Here is a 15340-nt window from a genome sequence, read left to right as displayed (position 1 = left end):
TCGCTGATTCTTCCTTACTTTTCTGTGCATAAGAGTTCAGGAACCATATGTTCTCTCTGCAGTAAGGAACGGACTGCACATATTAGGCAGTTAATCACTGATGCTTCTCTTCTCTTGGCCTAGTAGTGAAATGCCATAAGGTAGGGAAATGAAAACTGATCTTAAGAGTGCATGTTCTGATTTCAAAGTTAAAAATGTGTGATAAGTTCTAATTACTCCATAGCAAAAAACAAATACATACATTCTGAAACATAATTCCAGCTGTTAATTTATAAATCTGTCTGTATAACACGATAGTCATAATAGTGATGCATTTATTAAAATATGCATATTGTGCAAAAGAAAACCTTTTTTGGTGCTTATTTGGCTTATCAAAACATGAGAAATCAATCAGAAGTGTTTGGATAGATTAAAGTCAGAAGAGAAGCTTATTGTGTAAAAATATTTGTTTAGCATTAATGTGAATTTTGCACGTCTTAAACACAATTGCATGCCAACCCCATTCAGTTTTCACCTGGTTGAAAATTTGTCAGACTGAAAACAGTATTTTTGAAATTTTTAACTTACTGTCACAGAGCATGATGTTACTAACACAATGCCACAATTACCTCATTTTTAGAAGGAAATATATTTACAGAATTCAGAGAAGCTGTTCAGATGTTTTAAACTCATCCTGTAAAACTATGATGCAGTGAGAAAACATCTTCATGCCTTATGCAAGCTCCGGGTGAGCAGATGGATTCAGTCTTTAGTCATGACCTATGTTTTTGCATAAAAAATGCACTCTTAAAGAGTTTTTCATGTCAATTTCCATCCTGCTGCTTTGTGTCCAGAAATTGCAAGGACAGGGATAGATTTACATTTCACTGTTTACCACCTCATAATAAATTGTTTACCATGTTTCCATTCTTACACACTTTGTTTCTATGCTCTCCTTCTCGTTCTAAATTTCATAATTTGAAACTGACTTGTGAAAATGGCTGATGATCAAATTTGACCTGTAAAATGTGATCTCATAAGAAGTTGCTTCATTAATGCTTTGCTGAGATATAAGCAAAATATTACTTTTGTTATATTTACATTACTTAAAAGCAAGATGCTGAAATCTCTTTTTCTTCAGGGCTTTTAATTTTGAATTTTTAAAAATTTACTTAAACAGCACAGTAGTCTTTGTTATATAACTAACCATCTGAGTACAAAATAACATTTTCGGGTATTTGTTAATTCTTGTCACTATGGTAGAGATGAGAATAGTGTTGAAAAAAAGAAAAAATTATCTCTGAGGACTACAAGCTGAATTTAATTCCATGACAGTTCAATGAGATGTCTTCCCTTGCCCCCATCTCTTCATATGGGTATTTTAGGGTGAAGGGTTCCCTTTAAAATAGGTTTAATTTGAATGGCAAGGGGTGAGGGTAATGAGATAATAGATCACATCCTTTTTAGTGTACAGGCTTCTGGCACAACTAGGGTGCTGGCCAGACACTGTGGATTCATTAAGAAAGCAATTTCTAGTTCTGCATTTAGGCAGCATACAAGCTAGATGCATCAGTGATGGGAACTTTTTGTAGTATATTTATGAGATGACTAAGAACTTCTAAAAACTGGAGGAAGGCAATGCCCATGAAAACAACACTTGAATGCCAGTATTTAGTGTTTTGTATAATGAGGGATTTTAAATGTGTAAGTGCCTTATTGCGTGAAACAAATGAAAGGTGTTCATACCCCTCAACAGAGCAATGTGGGAATTCCTGTTCTGTGGACTCCTACAGTTACATTAAGCCAAAATAATGAGTATTAGTTTGTTGAGAAAGTTGACAAATGTTATATTAGGGAAGAAGTTAGCCTATCATAAAAGTAATCTGTCATGCTTATTTTAATTCTGATGATCTCATTTCTGTGGGTTTTTTTAACTTGCTCTTTGCTCCCATCCCTCCCCCTGACTTCCATCTTCCTTTAGACTTCTGCAGAAATGCATCATAAGTTGTTAGAGTAAGTCTGGCTCCTCCATCATAAGAAGCCATGAGTTTTCAGCCACTGAAAGAGATGCAGCCTGTTGGAGGGGAGAATTAAGCACAGCCTGTTGTGGCTGTACCTGCCAGCTCAGGGGCTCACTCATGCCTTGTTCACACTAATTGTTGGAGGTGGAAGCACCAAGGAATATGGCACATGGAGGTCCACTGCAACTAGGCTGGGACTTAAAACAGGTTGAGAGCGTTGCACTGTTATCCAACTGGAACCTAATGTATCATGTAAATACAAGTTGGTAACTCCTCTGGGGTGGGTATCTCGGTGGACAAAACCATCAATCAAGATGGTGGCACAGCTCTAGGATCTCTGCCCAGCCCTTCACTGCAGGGTGGGAGGTGTGATCTGGAAAAGTATTGCTCATTTTGCCATCTTCTGATAGCTTCAAAATGGGTGTTGTGGGGTGTATTTCTTCTTATTTTGTTTTCCAGAAGACAGTGGAATTTCACCCTTTAGGTTCTAAACTTACTAAAGGATCTGTTTTTTCTTAGTAACATTGATGCCACTGTTGTCCATCTATTACTGAAGTCAGGAATAAACTAATTTTTAAAACTACCTTGAATTTCATGAGCTTATGGTAGCAATTATCTGTCAAAAATGAAGTGTAAAAGGTAATTATCAGAAGGAAATTCAGTTAATGGGGGGGTAAGAAAAAAATTATGCTTAGAAGATCTTATTTTTTATCGATTCATGATCACAAGATGGTTTTAATATGTTCAATTTCCTCCACTGAGCATTTGTGAAGGAAAGCAGGAGAAATTAAGATGAGTATCCCTTTGAACCTTTTATTTTCCTGAAACTCTTGAGTTTTTCAAAACTGTAGGAGGGGCTTTTTTTCCACCCTAGAGTTACTAATTGGTAATATAGCTGTCACATACTGTGAACACTAACTGCAACTGTTTAGTCAGGATTCAGCTTGCATATCTAAAGGTTTTGGTGATAAGGAATTTGATTTAGAGCCATAACATTTAGAGCCACTGCAATAAAATTATAAGTGACTTATTGCATATCTTAATGACTTCTATTTCAGCATTATCTCAAAATGTAAAAATGTGATCCTTCTATAATCCATTACATAGAAGATGCCATGTGTCAAAATACTCCTTCAACCTTAAGAGTTAGTTTATTTTTACTAGTTATTTCCTTAAATGATTTTTTTTCTCTCCTAGAACCAGCATTCACACAACCAAAATGCTGATACGATTTCCCCTTTGTCTTGCATTTAGCTAAAACTATATTTTCTGTTGCCTCATATTGCAGCAATGGTCTTTATGCTGTAATAATTTGATAAAATACTCAGTAGTCTTGGGCAATATTTTACAAATAATTCATCCTCAAGTATTGGTATTTTAAATGTATGCCAATAATCACTGTTGAGTGTGCTACCTATGTGGCTGCTTTAGTTCATGTCAGTGTTTTGTAAGGATTATTTCTTGCTGCCCTCTTCAGAGTGCCTTTAGGAGGTCTAGAAAGATGGTTCATTGAAGTCTTCTGTTGAATCTACCATAGTAATGTCTGATCTTTAAACTTGTCCTGATGAATGTATAACTAAAATCTTGTTCTTTAAAAAGCTATAGTAGACACAGGTTGTATATGCACATGTACATGCATGGATACAAGGGAAGGTATTCTGCCAATGTTTGTCCTGCTGGACAGGACCTTTCGAAAGTAAGTGAATTTTTTAACAGTTTTATTTTCAAGATGTTACCTCACTAGTATTCAGTAGTAGATATGTCTCTGTATTGCTTCACTTTGCTAAATACAATCACGGTAGGCAGTTTAATTTTTAAAAGACTCTGCGATGAATCTGGTGTTCGTATGAGACTGAATTTCGTAAGACAAAACTTACGGTACTTTGTTTCCTTTAAAGGCATTCCTTTCACTTACTCTGACATCCAAGCCCCTGTTAGCAACAGACTGAAAAAGTGCTTCCCCATGATGAAATGGAAGAATGTAAAGTAGTATTTGTACGCACTCCACCCATCTTAGAATCAATATTCAGAAATGGGGGTGGGGGGCAGTGGATTTGATTAATTGTGGGGAGACCTGCATTGTAGAGTTCGTTCACTTGCACGCAAGGGGTTTTACAATGTCACCTAGTAATGTCTACCTAATAAAGTTTTGAAAAAGAAAAATTAAATTGCCTGAATGTTTAACTCTTTCTTTAAGCAATTCTATGTGTGAAGGATGGTTGACAATCTCCAAGGAGTCTTGCTTAAACTTGTAATACTTTTTATGATATTTATATAATCTTTAAAAAAATCACACTAAATAATTTAAACTTCAGAATCTTCGTATTCTCAAATTCTTTACATTGCATTAGAGTCACTTCACTCCTTAGGTGCTGTAACACTGAAAATGAAAGCAGAGGTTAAAAACCAGTTTACTGTGGTGAATTTTTTAATATAAAATGTTCCCTGTTGTGTAGTGTCATCTCTGGCTACTGCTTTCAGTTTTAAAAGCATCCTAATATGCAATACGGAATTTTACCTTCTCATGAAATGTTAAAATGTTAGCTTAAAATAACCAAACACAAAATGAGGAGAAGATTGCTGGAATCCAATTTTTCCATTCCCTTTTTTATGACTACTTCATAAAGCTTTATCACTTTCAAAGGGTTTCAGAGAAAGCAGTCTGTAGCTGTAAACTTGAAATAGGTAACTCATTAATTCAAAGAGTTGCCTCTTTTCTCTGGAAAGGAACTGTGTTCAGTTTCCTTACTAGATAAGCTGTCAGTATTGATGGAATGTGTTTTCTGATGTGTTGGGGATTTTTGCACATTCATGAACAGGCGCACAAGGTATCACCATTACGTACACTTTGTTTCTGTAGAAAATAAAGCTGAAAACCAATTCCCTGCCAAGAAATACTCAGCAAAAATCTTGAGGCTTTGTCCCTCTGGTGGAGAGAAAATTTTTCAGCCCTCTCCCCAGGCCCCTCCAAAACAGTCAAGATTTGCAACAAAATGTCAAGGACATCATAGCAGAGGTTCCTTATCTGCAGGATTTCTAGCATGCAGTATGCAGCAATGGAAGGGTAGTCTGCAGGCCAAAGAAATCAATAGCCCTAGAGCTGAAACTGAAGTTAAACTAACTTCTCAAATGCAATCTCAAACTGTTTGACAAAAGACAGACAGCAGACTTTGATTATAAGCATGGTATTTCCCCAAGTAAATAGGACTAATGTGCTCCGCAGAGATTACAGATACAGAATTGTAATCTGTAGATTCTCCCCTTCAGCTGATTGACGTGTCCTTTTGAGGGTTTTCATGATTTGCTTAGTAATTTGGCTTGAGCAGTGAAATGAGTCACTGTGGGGTATGTGAAATACTGAATTAGACTTAGCAACCATGTAAACCTGTTATGCTTCTAAAAGGTCAATACAGCTTTTATGAAGGAGTCCTGTCTTATCAACCACAAAGTTTATTGGCAGGTCAGCAAGTTCTGTAATTCCTAGCAACAGTCTCAAATTGCCCTAGACATGGGCTAAGAAGGAGGATCTCACACGGACGAGGTGGGTATAGTATGATCGGAACATACAAATTGATTGTAGTAAATAGCTTTTGCCGTGTAGGGAGGATGTTACTTGAATTCTGCAGAGATTTGTGTTTGACTTTGCTCTTGAACATATTTGCAAATTATGTAAGAAAAAGGTAAGCAATGGGGTAATAAACAATCTTGAGTTACCTGGGAGTGTAGAGATAAGAGTTAGTTACAATAATCAAATAAATGGGGTTTGGACAACAACAAAATAGAAGTAGGTAGGTTCTTTGCATGGAATGATATGACTGATGGATGTTGGTGATTGTGCTTGTACCAAAGGTCTCTAAGTGATACAGGAAAGACAAAATAGTCATCAGATGGGATCTGTAACAAAAAAAGAAGGGTGAATCTTAATGAAACAATGAAAGACTGGTGAAGATTCGTGCCAAAGGATATTGTAAAAGCTGAGAGCTGACATGAAAACTGGAGCAATTACAGGAGAGAAAGTGGTGGCAAGTTAATGTATAGAATACCCAGTTTGGCTCAGAAAGTCTTTTGAGTAAAAAATGGAAGCCTGAACTGTAGTAGATGGTAGTATTTGTTTGCAGTATTTTGCATTCTCCCCCAGATACCTGGTTTTATTTACTGTCAGAGAGACTATTGGGCTCCCTGAAGCATTGCTCTGTCCCAGTATTTTTAGGTCATTTTCTTTTAATTGGAATTCCCTAGGTAGGGATTATGTTGTAGTGGATCCCAGCAGTGATCCAATGAGAATGGGAGGGATATGGCCTCTTCCATCCTACTTCACCATAGAAAGCACTCTGCCATGGATGAAATGCTGATGGGTAAGATAGGGGTTTGCAAAGTTGTGAAGTGGTGCAAATGTGTCCCCTTTGTGTACTGTTCTCACCATCAGCTAATTTTTTTCCACCTGTTCTGAGCAATGCTCTTGCCTCAACTAATTCCCACCTAGCTTGTCTTCTTACTCTCTCTGGGATGTTTTCACAATCATCTAATCCTTTCCCAGGCTATTTTCCTCCTCTTCCTTAATAGTTCCCTTACTGGAATACTGAAATAATCTGAAGCTAAGATTTGCTGTTGTGATCCTCTGAGAGTGTTGTATGCATCCAAATCTCTTTTCTATGCTGACCCAGACTTTGACTCCTTGACCAATTTGGACATAAATGAATAACACTACTTCTCTAGAACTATCTCTTTCTAAATGGCATGCCATTTTAGGTGTCCCTTACCCACTTTTGTCTGCCTTCTATTTCATTAATCCCATTTTATTTTGTAAATTATGTTTGCTCTTTTGTTCTCTTTCATACTAAAGAACTGCTGGACAGTCTCTCAAAACTCCAAACAGGTAAGAGAAAAAGTGCAGCAAATCAAAATAAAATTACAATGGCAGAAAAGCAGCACTCTGTGATTAAATTGGACTCTGTAGAGATTCCCCTGCCTGATAATTGTACACTCCTCATTTTGATTTTTTGTTTTGTTTTGTTTTGGTTTTGTTTTTTGGGTTTTTTTTTTTTTTGGTTGGTTGGTTTTTTGTGTTTTTTTTTTGTTTTATTTTTTTTGGTTTTTTTTGGTTTTTTTTGTTTAGCATGTGCATGACGCATCTAAAGCATTACCTGTGAACCTGGTTTGGGTGTTTGGTTTTGGTTTGGGTTTTTTTTTTTTTCCTTGGGGTTTTTTGGGGGGATGAGGGGACCATGGGGCTGGGGTGGTTTTTTGTTTGGTTTTTGTGAAGGAATCTGTATGCACCTACTGGCTGATGGGGGATCGCCCTTCCCTGAGGCTGAAGCCAGCTGAGAGAGGATTTTGATGATGATGCACAGCTTCCCAAGTCACACAGAGTCTGATGGATAAAGCATTATTCCAGTGCCTGGGCCTGGCACCTTTCGCTGCCTTCATTCCCTGGGGCAGGAGCATGGCCAGTTCATATCCCTGACTGTCCAGCCCTTTCCTGCCTAAGAACTGCCTTGTAGATTCTCTTCTTTTAACTTATACCTTATTGAATAACAGTAATGGCAGGCTCCAGTCATTGGTACATCAGCCCAGAACACTTCACGGAGCAGAAAATGGTGTCTGGGAGGAGTGGTGGGAAGGACACATGTCTGCAGGGGTAGTATGGTGTGGCACTTCTCTCCCTCTGCCCCAGCCTGCTCCAGGCATCTCTCCACAGCTCTCCCTGCTTCTTGCTTTTAACTTTCTTATTTTCAAACCATGTCTATTTTTACCTTTAATTTGATCACATGTTTGTTATTTATTAAAAAATACTTTCAAAGACATGGCTTCATTTGAATTTCATTTGACTTTTATGAAGTGATGGACAAGTGAGAGCTAATAATAAATGGCTTAGTGACAAACCTTTGCCAAATCAAACAAACTTTAATTCAACAGAGCTTTCCAGTAACGCCTTCAGTGTTTCAGACCTTCTGTGTCTGTTGCTGCCTTTTTTTCTCAAATTCCTTTACAACAAGCACTCTATGTCAACACTAGCCTTTTGATGCTATTTTTAACAAACAGATTACTTAGATTTCAGGCAACATTGATCCTCCATTTAGCTATCATTTATTTATGTATTGTAATCTTGAGTTAGCTCTTTTATGGCTTTGAACCTTAGAGATGATTGTAGCGATTTTATCTCTCCCGTAGCAGTAAGACAAGATAGACAAAGGCTGACTTTTCCTCTCCCACAAAGGAGCATTCAGGGACTAAACATGGCTGTCAGACTTGTACTTCATAAAAATCAACCTTTGTGGGGACCCCTTGTCAGGCTGATGGTGGATAAGTGGAGCAGCTGTCTCTGTTCATTCACCTGACAACCTGTCAGATGAGTTCTCCTCAGAAAAAAGTGGCTGAATGGGAACTGTGGTTGTTGCTTTGGTGGCAGCCTGTCCTGAGCTGCCATTTTCTCCAGCTATTTGGGTAAGTGTGGGGTGTGTGCATGGGAACTTCAGCAGGTCCCAGGGCCCTGGATTTGGTGTGTAGGGTGCTGGCTCTCCTGAGCCACTGGTCCAGTCAAGTCATAACAGAGCCCTGCACATCCCAGTCTTGCTACTGGAAGACATTACAGGACCCAGTCCTGTCAATGTGCATAAAGGTAACCTGTTACTAAGTATAATTTTTTAAACTATCATCTTTTCATAGACCTAGCAACATCCTTCAGCACAGAGTTTTTCTGCCTACTGTAAATGAAGGCAACAAATATTTCCTATATTAAGACAGAATTTAGAAAAATGCATTTACATGTTTCAGTTTATGTGTATGCATATGGTATGAAAGCTTTTGCTCTCTTACTTTTTTTTAAAGTATGTATGTAATATGTAACAATTTATGTTATAATGTAATAATATATAAAATTATATATATATATATATGTGTGTATATATATATATATATATATATATATATATATATACATATATTTAACCATCTGAAATACAACAATGGTGAATGCAGGGTCCTGTGCCTGGGGAGGAATAACCCCAGACACCAATATAGGCAGAGGGCTGACCTGATGGGAAAGCAGCTCTGCAAAGAAGGACCTGGATGTCCTGGTGGACAACAAGCTGCCCACGAACCAGCACTGTTCCCACGTGGTCAGTGGTATCCTAAGGTGCATTAAGCAGAGCATTCCCAGCAGGTTGAGGGAGATGATTCCCCCCCTCTATTCAGCCCTGGTGAGGCCACATATGGAGTGCTTTGTGCAATTCTGGCCTCCTCAGCACAAGCTGAGGAGCTGAAGCTCCTGCAGCAGGTCAAGCTGAGGGCTACAAAGGGGATTAAGGGACTGGAGCATCTCTCTTATAAGGACAGGCTGAGAGAACTGGGCCTGTTCAGCGTTGAGAGGAGACAAGTGAGAAGGGGGGACCTCATCAATGTCTGTCAGTATCTGAAAGGAGCGTGCCAAAAGAATGGAACCAAGCTCTTGGTGGTGCCAAGCAATGGGGCAAGAGGTAACAGGCAAAAACAGATTCATAGGAACTTCCACTTGAATATGAGGAAGAATTTATTCACTGTGCAGGTGGCTGTGCACTGGAACAGGTTGGCCAGAGAGGTTGTGGAGTCTCCCCCACTGGAGATGTTCAAGAACCATCAGGACACGATCATGTGCTGTGTGCACTAGGATGACCCTGCTTTAGCAGAGAGGTTGGACCAGATGATCCATTGTGGTCCCTTCCAATCTGACCCATTCTGTTATTCTGTGATATCTTCTCATCTATGGGTAGATAATAACAGCAAACCAACAGCATTATTCATTCCTTGCTGGTTTGTCATGCAGCATAACAAAAGAACTGCAATAAAGTGATTTACCTGCCTGTTTTATTGTTCATGTTCACCTCTAGGGCTTTTTTTATTATTACTCTTTTGCTAATTTGCTTATCTCAATGGCATTCTTTGGCACTGAATTATCTGCATTCCAATGTGCAAATGTATTTCTTTGCTTTAGTAATTGCCTTTTTATATAATGATTTTCTACCTCCTTTAAGATAAGAACAAGGTCCTGGAAGATGGTTGTTGATTTGAATTTGTGTATCTTAAAAAGTGAAGCGAGAACTAAAAAAAGTTTTTGTAGTTATAAAGACGATAGCAAAATAGGAGTACCAGATAAAGGAAAACTGCTGGCATGAAGGCACATCTGACGAGAAATGTACGTTGTTTATGTTAGAGACTGACCACATTAGACTGATGTACCCAAAAACTTTTATAAAACTCAGTGATTAAAAGCAGAGTCCTGTCATTGTTTCTGCTGGCTACTGAGCTTGTTAGGCATACCATATTTAAAATTAAAATTAGCTGTTCCATGAATGGGAAAACAAAAGGTCTGTTTCCTTTTGAATTTATTTTCTGTGCCCCTCTATTATAACCTGTCTTCACCTGGTACAGCCTATATGAACTTACCTCTCCCTGTTAAATGTCTCTGCTCTGCCCAGTGTTCCCTAAATTCTTACATGGTGCCTTCTCCCCATCTCTATCTAAGGAAGAATTATCACATGCTCTACCTTTTTCCAAAACACGTAGGTGCCAGTTGATCATCTACTAGAACTGTGATGGTTACCAGACCAATTTCCAGGAGCTGTCAGGCAGGCTGGCTGCCCATCAGGAAGTGGTGACTGGGTGCTTCACTCTTTTTCCCAACTGAAGCACTCCTACTTCAGTTGCCTTTGTCCCGGTACTGATTTTCAAAAATCCTATTTGAGCGTGGTTGCTCTAGGCCATCACACAATGTAGTGTTCTAAGCCTCATTTCTTTAGAATCCCAGGAAAAAATGGAGATTTTCATATGTGCAGATGTAAGGCTTTCCCTTTAATTTCAATGTGAGATTTAATTTTTTGAACATTAGTATTAAAGCACAGCAATGGTAATTAGATCATGGAAAGTGAGTGAGCTGTATGTTGGACAATGCTACTTGAAGTAGGTATGAAAAAGTATAAAGATGAGAAGAGGTACATGGACAAACACAGAACAAATTCTGGAGCTAGGAAGAGAAATTAAAAAGTACTGATAGAGATACTGATACTGATATTTTGACCAGATATTTCCTGGCTATGGAGACTGTTTATTTCTTCAAGTTGTGAGTCTGAATCTACAAAGAATTTCCAGCAAAATTTTTCTGTAACTGGAATTTTCTAATCTTCTGGTGCTGTGTGTGCCACCAGCCAAACAAATGCTAGGGAAGGGTATTGAAAACTGCTAATAAAAGTAAATAATATTTGTTTTTTTTTTTTGTTCAATGCAATAAATTATTTTTACATTTTAAAAAATGTGGCATTTATATAACAAGTGAAAAAATAATTAGCAAACTTAACTTTAAATCATCACAGTTGTGCAGAATAAAAAAAGCCATGGATCTACTCTTTTGTTAGTTAGATTTATTCTGTAAATGGTCTAGCCTAAAATATTTCAGAGTTGTGATGTTTTGGATATTTTTTAATAGTAAAAAAGCTGTTTTAAAAGGATGTCAAATTCTAAGAACTTGTTAAAATAGTTTCAAGTTACTGCATGTCTGCTAAGCTTAACTGTGTGCTTTTATCCTTCAGTTTATCATTTTGTTTAGGCCATGCAGTTCAACAAAGTCTGTCTTCTTACCTAGATAGATGCTAAAACCAGGAAGATAAAGAGTTCACTTTCAAAGTCCTTTTTCTGTATATAGGTACATTATATATTCCATATAAATTATTATTATCATTATAATGGTCATCATTATCATTATATATTACATATATAGTTTGATATAAACTAAATGTGGGAAAAGCTTTCTTATTCAGTCTGGTTATATTGGCAAATATATGAAGCCTTAGGAGACAAAGCACTTCATTTTGCTAAATCTCTCACATTCATACCCACTTATTTTATTGACAGCCCACCGTGCCAGAAGAGGGACTTGATCAACTGAGTTAAGAGACGTGGCATTACATGTATTGTGCATTAATGGTTTACATCACATTTAAACAGTGTTGTAGGACATGTTCTTCTGTGACCAGGCATTTAAGAAATTTGTGCAGGAGTTAACAAAAGTTAAAAATTATCTTGGAGAAGAACAGCACATCAAGCATATTCATTATTATTAATCAAATTAAGGCATTTTTATGAGACTTTTTCATGTAATGAAAAGGAAAAAATTCAGCAATTTCACTTAAGAATATTATACACTTTTCTCATGAACACAAAACTAAATTGGACTACACATGGTGACTAGAGTGCTGTTCACAAAAGGCATTGAAATGGGGTAGGGTCACTATATGACCAATCTCAGTGGATTTGATGGATGCAAGCTATTTTTGAAAAGATGCCATGTACTTGGGAGCCTAGCATCAGCCTTATGTGTTTGAAAAATCCTGCCCAAACTTCTGTATTAAAGGGCAAGGAACTGCTTGAAAGTGGGTGGTAGAAGCACACATCTTTGAAAGATTTCTGCAAAATAATGGGCTATAATTACATTTTCAAAATTCAGTTTAGCCTGATGCATGCTCTCCATTTTATTGTTCATTGAGTTCAAAGGTAGTTGAAGTTAGCATTACCTCCCATGGAATGTAAATGAGACCAAATCCAATTCACCCTGAATAATCAGAATCTTTCTAGAATGACTACTAGGAGCCAGGAAAGGTTTTTAGATAGGAGTTATGTAGCACCAACTAGGAATAAACAAGCATAACAGTCAAGGCCAGCTGAAAATGGCCCAGCATTTTTAGAAGGTGAAAAAGCAAATTATGTAACATTCCATTATCCATTCTAAAAACTGGTCTTGGCAGACAGATTTTTTTAGAGTGATATGTTCAGATGTTATGTCTAAAATTATATTTTTAGGTAAATTATACATGTCTGATGTAGATGATTGCATGTCTGGACATACTGCTTTCAGCAAGAAGGTGATAGCAGTTTGAGGTTGACTTTGTGGAATGCTATCAGACACCAAGTGTGCAAATTTCTATCTGAATGCATTCTTAATCACTATTATATATATTTTTTAAGATTATTAATAGATTGACCTGAGAGACAATAAGGCAGATGGCTGACTTCTTGCATGGAAACATTCAGTTAATGAGATGAATGAAACTTTTACCATAAAACACTAAATATTTTCTTCTAAGCACTATGATCTCAAGCTGACAACTTCCATTTGGAACTAAAGCAAAAGGAGTGTGGTTTTCAGCAGAAAAGTATTCAGCAGATAAAAAAAAAAAAAAAAAAAAAAAAAAAAAAAAAAAAAAAGAGTGTGTTAATAGCCAGACTGAGATTGTAGATGATAAATACTTTTTTCAGTCTCACAAATGCATTTTTTCATTATCTCTCTCTCCCACATACGATTTGACAGACCACTTACATTTTAGTAAACTGATCTCTCCACTGATCATAAATATCCTCTGTTTTGCTACCAAAGGGCAACATATTTGCTTCCAATTCTTGGCCTCTCACATGTCATTTTTCTAACAGATTTTCAGTCCCTTTCAGTTGGAAGTGTCAAATATTTCACATCAGACTGTGAATGTTAGGACAGCACAAAGAGAACAGTGAGGCAGATTTCTGATCCCCCAGACCCTGTAATGTTCTCCTAGTAGCTCACAACAGCGTTCCTGAATCAATACCTGGTCCTTGGGAACTTGTGACAGCAGCTGTGCTGGATCAAACAAAATCTGGTAACACACAACTTGAATAGTGTCAGGGCTTTTAAGCACTCTTGGAGGATCTGCAGAATGTGCTGGGGAAGAAGTGGTATTTTTTGTGTTTTGTTGGCCTTACAGGTATTTTAAAATGAAATTTTCCAATAGCTTTTAAACAAATGCAGATTTTTATTAATCATGATATTCCACAGCAAGGAAGGTGCAAAGTTAGCACACATTACCTGAATCAGTATTTTCTTTTAATTTGGAATTGCCACTAGAATCCAATATGCACTGCATAGGAAGAGACAGTGAACGGTCAGCCCCTGCCCACTGCCTCCATGTTGTGAGCCTTGTATGCCCCTGCTCTATATAACATTATGTAAAATTCTTCCTGTTCTCCCTCACCCAACATCTCTTTTCCAAGCTAAAGAGCCTTAGCCTGCGAGCTGCTCACACAGCAGAAATGCTTCCAATACTTTGACTGTTCTCTGGTCCTTTTCCAGTTCTACTCTTTTTTTTTTTTTTTTTTTTTTTTTTTTTTTGAGATAGGTGGTACAGAACATAGATGAGACAAATATCCTGAATATCTGGGAAATTATGGACTCTTATAATGGCTTTCTTGTTTTTCATGCATGGATGGCTTTTTTGACTGCTATGAGTAAGGAAGTGAAAGTTCATTGAAAGTCCCACTCAAGCACCGAGGTCTCATTCCTGAGTCCTAGTTAGTCTGTACTGAATTGAGATCTGGATAGGTTGCCAGACAGGGTGAAGAGACTCTAGAATCTAGGAGATTGTTTCAATTTCTTCCTGATTAACTTTTTTCTTCCTTCTGGAAAATAAATTTAGTTCTGATGCAATTTTCTTTTTTCTTTTTTTTTAGATTATTTATTGATCCACGTTTCCTCAACTATAGACCTTTCTTTCACTTTTTAAGCCTATATATAGATATGTCCTGTCTCCTCAATACAATAATCTGAGGAATAGCTCTAATTATAGCAGTTACTCTTTCTATTTTAGTCTGCCATATCCAGCAGTGAAGAGCCCTCTTGATTACTGCTTCCAAAAGAGTTGCAAGAAACTATGCACCAGGCAGAAGCTAAATATTCTGGTAAGAGAAAATAATCTTCCCTCTAAATACCAGAAAGTGAACTTCCCTCTAAATACCAGAATATATGCCCAGCTGGGAAAGGGCTTGGGTCTTTCTCAGGCCTTTTTCACAGTTCTGGTATTCATCTCTATTCAACCAGTTTTCAAATCCTACTTGTTAAATGACTCAAAATGTTCCCCTTTCACCCATCCACTGACTTCTTATGCACCTTGAAAACTAAAGGGCAGATATTTTTCCACAAGGAAAATTCCTTTCATGTAATTTTCTCCACCCACACTAGAAAGTTAACTCATCAGAAAAAAATTCAGCCTGCCTATTGACATTGAGAACATATATGTATAGCCAAGATTGAGTGGTTTGTTTCACTTGGATGGTTTTCACATATATGTAAAACAGTAAAATAATCAAACAATGTATTTCTTATATGCAAATTATTTTCCCTCTAGCTTATATATATATATAAACACATATTCATTATTACAAATTTCAGTACTAGCTATTATATTAAAGTATATGTTGCTATGTACATTTTATATATATGTATGTGTATAATTTAAATCCTGTTAAGTATTGCCAATTTTTAATCATGTTCATCTGATTGCAGTAGG

This window comes from Vidua macroura, chromosome 3, assembly GCF_024509145.1.
Source record: "Vidua macroura isolate BioBank_ID:100142 chromosome 3, ASM2450914v1, whole genome shotgun sequence".
Taxonomy (NCBI): Eukaryota; Metazoa; Chordata; class Aves; order Passeriformes; family Viduidae; genus Vidua; species Vidua macroura.
This window is presented reverse-complemented; position numbering follows the sequence as displayed.